Here is a 7,691-nt window from a genome sequence, read left to right as displayed (position 1 = left end):
CAAATAAGCATGCAAATCCTCCACAATAATAAACCTTAAGGTTTGGTCACTTTAAAATCTATCTACCACCCTTTAAAAAATTTACAACTAAGTCCTCTTTAATAAAATTTATGTATTTTATAATATAAACTATTAAATATTACTTACTAAATATAATATACACATAATGCCAAAATCATAACATCATTACCGTCCACTAATATTAAAAGTGGGCCATTTGACATGCAAGTCCACAACTTTAGTAGTTTAACATTTTAATCACTTGGACATTTGCCTATCATATTTTTAAAGTTTCTCAAATATGTCCTTTTTAGCTAATTTCACATCCAAATGACAAAATTAAAGCATGAAATTTTCACACATACTTATTCACAAATAATAAGCATAGAATATAATAATTAATTATTTTTGTAACTCGGTTTTGTGGTCCCGAAACCACTTTCCGAATAGGGTCAAGTTAGGGGTGTCACATGTCTTATTATTGATGGTTCTGCCAGTAGCTGCGTCAACCATATTTCGAGTCGAAGGATTTAGGCCATTATGAAAGGTTTGAACCTATAGCCAAAGCGGTAACCCATGGTGAGGGCATCTTCTCAAGAGGTCCTTGTATCTCTCCCATGCATCGTGGAGTGTTTCTAAATCCACCTGTACAAAGGAAGAAATATCATTACGTAATTTAGCCGTTTTAGCCGGCGGAAAGTATTTTAATAAAAACTTTTCGGTCATTTGTTCCCAAGTAGTGATTGACCCCTGTAGCAACGAGTTCAACCACTGTTTAGCTTTGTTTCTCAATTAAAAAGGGAATAATCGAAGACGAATGGCGTCATTAGAAATGTCATTAATTTTAAATGTATCACATAGTTCCAAAAAGTTTGCCAAGTGAGCATTGGGATCCTCGTCCTGCAAACCATCAAACTGAACAAACTGTTGTATCATTTGAATTGTGTTAGGTTTCAGTTCAAAATTATTTGCGGCTACAACCGGTCTAACTATGCTCGATTCAGTTCTTGTTAAAGAAGGTTTAGCATATTCATACATAGTATGCGGAGCAGGATTTTGATTAATAGCAATCGCAGGAGGTAGCGGACTTTCTCGGTTTTCAGCCATCTCCTTTGTTGTGGTTGAAGTATCATCCTCTTACTAGTCCTCTATGTATCTTAGGCTTCACCTTATTTCTCTCCGATTTTTGTGAACTGTGTGGTTGATCTCACTGTCAAAAAGTAATGGTCCTGATGGGTTTCTTTTGGTCATAAACTAGAAAAACCTGTCAGAAGGAAATAAGAGAAAAATTAGAAAAGAAAATAAAATTTTAAATTGTAATAAAAGTAAAGTGGCTAAAGTAATAAAAATCGGGTTTTCCAAATATCCTAGTTCCCCGACAACAGCGCCAAAAACTTGATGCGTGATATTCGTAACAGGTTTTAAAGATTTATAAATGAAACGTTCTTAAGACTAACTTATTATCACGATTAAGGAAAGTGTACCTATCGAACAGTAGTATAGTTCAGCAAGACTGGATTGTCGAACCCAAAGGAACTACGAGTACTAGTATTTACTTCCTTTTTATTATCTAGCCTAAAATTTAAGAGGTTTGGTTGTCTAAACTAATTACTAACTAAGAATGCACAGAAAGAAAAACTTGGGAAAATACTTTTGGGAAAATTGGATTGATTGAGACAATACCTAAGGACAAATCCACCTAGACTTCACTTGTTATTTGACTCTGAATCAGATGATTTATTCATTTGACTTGATTCGTAGAAATCCCTTAGTTATATTATCTCTCTCGAGACTAATAATGTCTAACTCCAGGTTGAATAATTGAAATCTCTTTCTAATTAACACCCTAGAATTGCATTAACTCGATCTATGGATTCCCTTATTAGGTTTCACCCTAATCCGAAAAAATCTTGTCACCCTATCTCTAGGCGCGCAATCAACTCCGCTTAATTATGAGAAATTTACTCTTAGACAGGGTCTATTCCTCCTCTAAATAAGAGTTTAACTTGAATCAATATCCCGGAATATCAAAACAAGAATTAAGAACACATAATTAAGAACGAGTCAAATATTTATCATACAATTCAGATAATAATCACAAGATCTATCTTAGGTTTCATTCTCTTTAGGTATTTAGGGGTTTAGTTCATACTTATGAAAGAAAACATCTCAAAAAGCATAAAGATAACAAAATATAAGAAAACCCAAAACTCTTGAAGGAACTTGAAGGGAGATCTCCAGTCTTGATGATGAATCCGACTCTTGAGATGGATCAATTAGCTTTCCTTAAGTAATTCATTGCTTCCTACTTTGCATCCCCTTTCCTAAGTGCCTCCTCAAGTGTTTAAATAGGCTTTGCAATGCCTAAGAGCCCTCAAAATTGGCCTTTTTCGAATTGGACTAAACTTGGGTTCAATAGGGACATGCCTGTGTGCGATTACTGAAGGTCGTGGTCAAGGCTGTTAAATGGGCATGGGCGTGTGATCCACCCGTGTAAGTCGTGCTTCGGTCCTACCAAATTGACACGGCGATGTGACAAGCCCGTGTGAGGAAGTCCAGGCCGTGTTGTTTTCCCATGTGTGTCCATTTTCTCTGTTTTCGGCCCGTTTCTCTCTCTTTTAACTCTCCTATGCCCTTCTAAGTATAAAACATGAAATTAAAGGATTAGGAGCATCGAATTCACCAAATCTAAGGAGAAACCATCCATAAATACGTTAGGCGTGGGGTAAAAATATGTATAAATTAGGGTTTATCAACCCGAATAAAATTTCAGCTATTGTTAATTGGAAGTCACCAAAGAATGTGTCAGAAGTCTGAAGTTTTTTGGGACTAGCTAGTTACTGTCAGAGATTTGTAAAAGGTTTTTGAATGATGGCTGCTCTGATGACTCGTTTACTACAGAAAGATGTAAAGTTTGCGTGGACCGATAAATTGCCAGCAGAGTTTTGACAGATTAAAAGGTTTATTGGTAGAAACACCAGTGTTTGTTCAGCCAGAATCGGGTAAGGAATTTACAGTTTATAGTGATGCGTCATTGAATGGTTTAGGCTGTGTTTTGATGCAAGATGGTAAAGTAGTAGCTTATGCTTCACGAAAACTAAATCCACATAAAAAAAAAACCCAACACATGATCTTGAATTGGAGGCCATAGTGTTTGTATTCAAAATTTGGCGGCATTATTTATTTGGTGAAAAATGTCACATATTCACCGATCATAAAAGTCTGAAATACTTGATGTCACAGAAAGATTTGAATTTGAGACAGTGCGGATGGCTTGAGTTATTGAAAGATTATGATCTTATTATCGAATACCATCCGGGAAAAGCCAATGTAGTGGCAAATGCTTTAAGTAGAAAATCCTTGTATACTTTGCAAGCAATGAACACTCGATTTTTGTTGTCTGATGATGGTTCAATCATAGCCGAGTTAAAAGCTAGACCAATTTTTTTTGCAACAGATCTATAAAGCTCAAAAAAATGATATAAATTGCAAGCAACATGGGTACAAAGTGAATCGACTCCTGACTCAGAATATTTTATCGGGACTAATGATTGTTTGTTGTTTAGAGGCAGAGTATGTGTATCGAAAGGTTCAGAACTAGTACAGAAGATTTTGAATGAAGTTCATAATGGTAATATGACTCTAGATCCTAGTAGTAATAAAATGTATAATGATTTGAAAAAGATGTACTAGTGGCTGGGAATGAAACAAGATATTTCTGAGTTTGTATCTAAATGTTTGATATGTCAGCATGTAAAAGCTGCACATTAGTTGCCTTTTGGACTATTGCAGCCAGTTACGATACCAGAATGGAAATAGGAAAGAGTTACTATGGACTTTGTATCGGGGTTACCCCTGTCTCCAAAGAAGAAAGAAACCATGTGGGTAATTATTGATCGGTTCATAAAGTCGGCACACTTTATTCCGGTACGTATGGATTATTCCTTGGATAGATTGGCTGAATTATATGTTTCTGAGATTGTCGGATTGCATGGAGTCCCTGTCTCCATTATTTCAGATAGAGATCCTCAGTTTACATCTCGATTCTGGAGCAAATTGAAATAAGCTTTGGGTACTCAGTTACCCTTTAGCACTGTATTTCATCCCCAAACAGATGGTCAATCTGAACGGGTAATACAGATCTTGGAAGATATGCTTCGGTGTTATATACTTGAGTTAGAAGGTATCTGGGAAAAGTATTTTCCTTTGGTTGAATTTCCTTATAATAACAGTTATCGGTCTAGTATTAACATGGCACTGTATGAAGCTTTGTATGTTCAGAAATGTAGAACTCCATTGTACTAGACAAAACTCAATGAGAAAAAGTTACATAGAGTTGACTTGGTCTAAGAGACCAAGGAAAAAGTGAAAGTCATTCGGGACAGTTTGAAAGCAGCCTCTAATTATCAAAAGTCCTACGATGATTTGAAATGAAAAGAACTAGAATTTCAAGTCAGTGACAAAGTATTCTTGAAAGTGTCGCCTTGGAAGAAAGTTCTTCGATTTGGACGCAAAGGAAAACTGAGTCCACTGTTCATTGGACCATATAAGATTACAGAAAAAATTAGACCGGTTGATTATCGGTTAGTTTTACCACCAGAACTTGATCGAATTCATAATGTTTTTCATATGTCTATGTTACGACGGTACCGATCCGATCCTTCCCCTGTTATTTCTCCGACAGAGGTAGAGATTCAGCCTGATATAATATATGGTGAAGAACCAATCAAAATCTTAGCTCGAGAAACGAAATAGTTAAGAAATAAAAAGGTAGCTTTAGTAAAATTTCTTTGAAGAAGCCACTTGGCAACCGGAGGATGCTATGAGGACGCAATACCCGAACCTTTTTACTGGTAAGATTTTTGAGGACGAAAATCTATAAGGGGGGAGAGTTGTAAGAACCCATTTTTTAGTGAAATCAGAGCTGTAGTTTTGGGACCACAAATCCGATCCAAAAATAAGGTTTATTTTTATTTCATTATATGGTTCGTATTATAATAGGCTTGTCGTGTAAAAATCTTGATATGAAAATTTTATCGATTAAGTTTTTAATTACGAGAAGGACTAAATCACGTAAAATGCGAAAATGGAATTCTAGTAGCTATAAGGATTAGATATATATGGAATTCAAATCTAGAGGTCCTTATATGGTAATTAGACCATTAAAGAAAAGTATGTAGATTCTTGGTGACTCATCCATGGAAATATAGAACAAGGGCAATGACTAAATTGGAAATTGCAAAATACTTAATTAATTAAAAGATGAAAAGAAAAGATCATCTTATTTTCTCATCATCTTATTTTCTCATCATCTTCAACCTAAAAACACATGGAAACCCTAGTAGAGAGAGAAGAAACTTTCAAGGCCTAATTGGGTAAGTTTTCTTGTCCCGTTTTTAGTAATTTTGATATTTTTGAAATCGGGATGACTAAATCTCTCTATTTGAGGGATTAATTTGAGAAGTTATCAAAGTATGGAAAATGGTTCAAGGATGTATAAGCTGAAAATTAGAAATTTATGGTAGATAATGAAAGGTTGTTGATAGATAAACAAATTTTACAAAGTGATTTTTGATGGAAACATTATTTAGGGACTAAAATGTAAACTTGTGAAATTGAAGAAAAGTTCTAAATTTTTATGAATATGTGTGCTATAAAATTTTTAATGAGATTTTGGTTAGGCTTGGAATAGGGAGTAAATTGCACAAGTTTCATTTTCCGAGCCTAGGGACAAAATCAAAATTTATAGAAAAGTTAGGGGCAAAATGATAATTTTGCCTAGGATGTAAATTGAGTCCATTTAAATATGACATGTTTGAAACTGATGATTAAATTCATTTATATAGATCTGGAAAACACTAATTCGAGGTTAGATTGAGGAAAAGAAAAGGTTTTGGAGTAGTAGATTTCTAACGCGAACAAGCGTCGAGGTAAGTTCGTGTAACTTAATTGAGCTTGTAAATATGTTTAATTGAATGTTTTGTTGTATAGAATGTGACTTATATTGAAGTACATTATTGGAATGCTATAATTAAAAATATAATACATGCTTGAAATGGTGAAAAAGGATTAAGTCCTTACTTGATTCCAATGCTCATATTGGACCTCGAGGGTCCAATTAAGGGACGTTTTGAATAATCTTGGTAAATGAATAGTAATTTACATAAATTATTTATAAAATGTTCTGAATGTTTCGGTAACTCTCTGAAACCCTATCTCAATGACAGATACGGGTTAGGGGTGTTACACATATACATATCAATAGCTTCTAAACTTTAAACATGAACTTCATTTAAACATATTTGATCCCCAATTTCCATCCAACCATGTCAACAATATTTAATCTAACTTAACATTTGCATACATACATAATTCATTCATCAAAACCTTTATGGCATTAACCATGAACCAAATTACCATTAATCAACACATACATCATGCAGGGAAATCAAACATACCATTTTCAACTAGGCATTAACTTTACTAATTCACATGCCACGACCAACAGTCAAAATCATCATCGTATTCCATATTCATCTCAAGTTTTCAACTCATCAAGACTTTTATACAATAAAGTATATATCCAGACACTTATAAATGCCACAACCCTAGACTTAAAATGATCACATAACTATCGATTTAGTGATAGTGTGAGCTTCGAGACGATCTAACTTGATGAGTTCTATAAGGTGACTATCTATTAGGAAAAGGGAAAATAAACTAGGTAAGCATATATGATGTTTAGTAAAATCATATGTATAGTACAAGACTTACATTATCTTTTATCTAATTATAATAAACTACCTTAACTTGGCATAGTTTGGGTAGACATAGCAAATCAAAACATCAACAAGGTGAACCTTTATAACAACTTATCAAGTTACTCGTCCAAGCTAAACCTGTGTCAAATAAAATTTGAGAATCTGTAACAAATGCTGAACCTCTATAACATATGTAATCAATCTCCTGCAAGCATGCACAAGACCTTATTGACATTCCAACCGTATCCTAACCTTTATTAAGTTCACACGGACATCTTTTACACATATAAATATCACTTTTCAATTTGGTCTGATTCTAGCCTGATTGTACCAATTCAAAACCAAACATACACACACAATTTAAATACATAACAGTCTAAGTAAATAAATACCATATGAAATTACCTGATCAAAACACCAAACAGGTTGATTCTTCAAGGACTAAACAATTTTAACTTTTCCTCGATTATCTCCGATGTGATCCAATTTTTGATCTATACAATTATTCTATACAATCCATCAATACAAAAAAAATTGACATTATGCCATGACATGAATGGACCTATATAATCTCATTTTTCAATACCACTAAAGTTTTACATTTAATCAATCTAGACCCTGAATTTGAAATAGCCATAACTTTCAATTTTTAGCCTCAGTTTAAAATCTGACTTCAATTACATTCATTAGGAACTCTTTATTCTCTATTTATATTGAAATTTCATTTATTCACTTTAGTTCCTATATGAAAAAACTAGCAATTAAACATTACAATTTAGTCCTTTTCATAATCTAAGTTTAAAATCTATTAATTTAACACCAAATTCTTCAAGAAATCAACAACGGAGTCTTTAAAAAATTTAATAGTTTTAAAAATTGGTACATAGGCTAGTTAAATCAAGCTTCCATGACCTCAAAAACATAAAAATA

The 7,691-nt window shown here is 33.6% G+C and overlaps 1 non-coding gene across 1 annotated transcript; it reads left to right on the top strand.

The window, feature by feature from the left end:
- Window positions 1-571: 571 nt before the first annotated feature.
- Window positions 572-678, top strand: LOC121205733 (small nucleolar RNA R71). Its single transcript, XR_005900808.1, has one exon. It is a non-coding gene; the product is annotated as a small nucleolar RNA R71 (small nucleolar RNA).
- The last annotated feature ends 7,013 nt before the right edge of the window (window positions 679-7,691 follow it).

The sequence above is a fragment of the Gossypium hirsutum genome, chromosome A08 (assembly GCF_007990345.1).
Source record: "Gossypium hirsutum isolate 1008001.06 chromosome A08, Gossypium_hirsutum_v2.1, whole genome shotgun sequence".
Lineage (NCBI taxonomy): Eukaryota > Viridiplantae > Streptophyta > Magnoliopsida > Malvales > Malvaceae > Gossypium > Gossypium hirsutum.
Note: the sequence above shows the minus strand (reverse complement) of the source record. Positions and strands in the feature narration are given on the sequence as shown.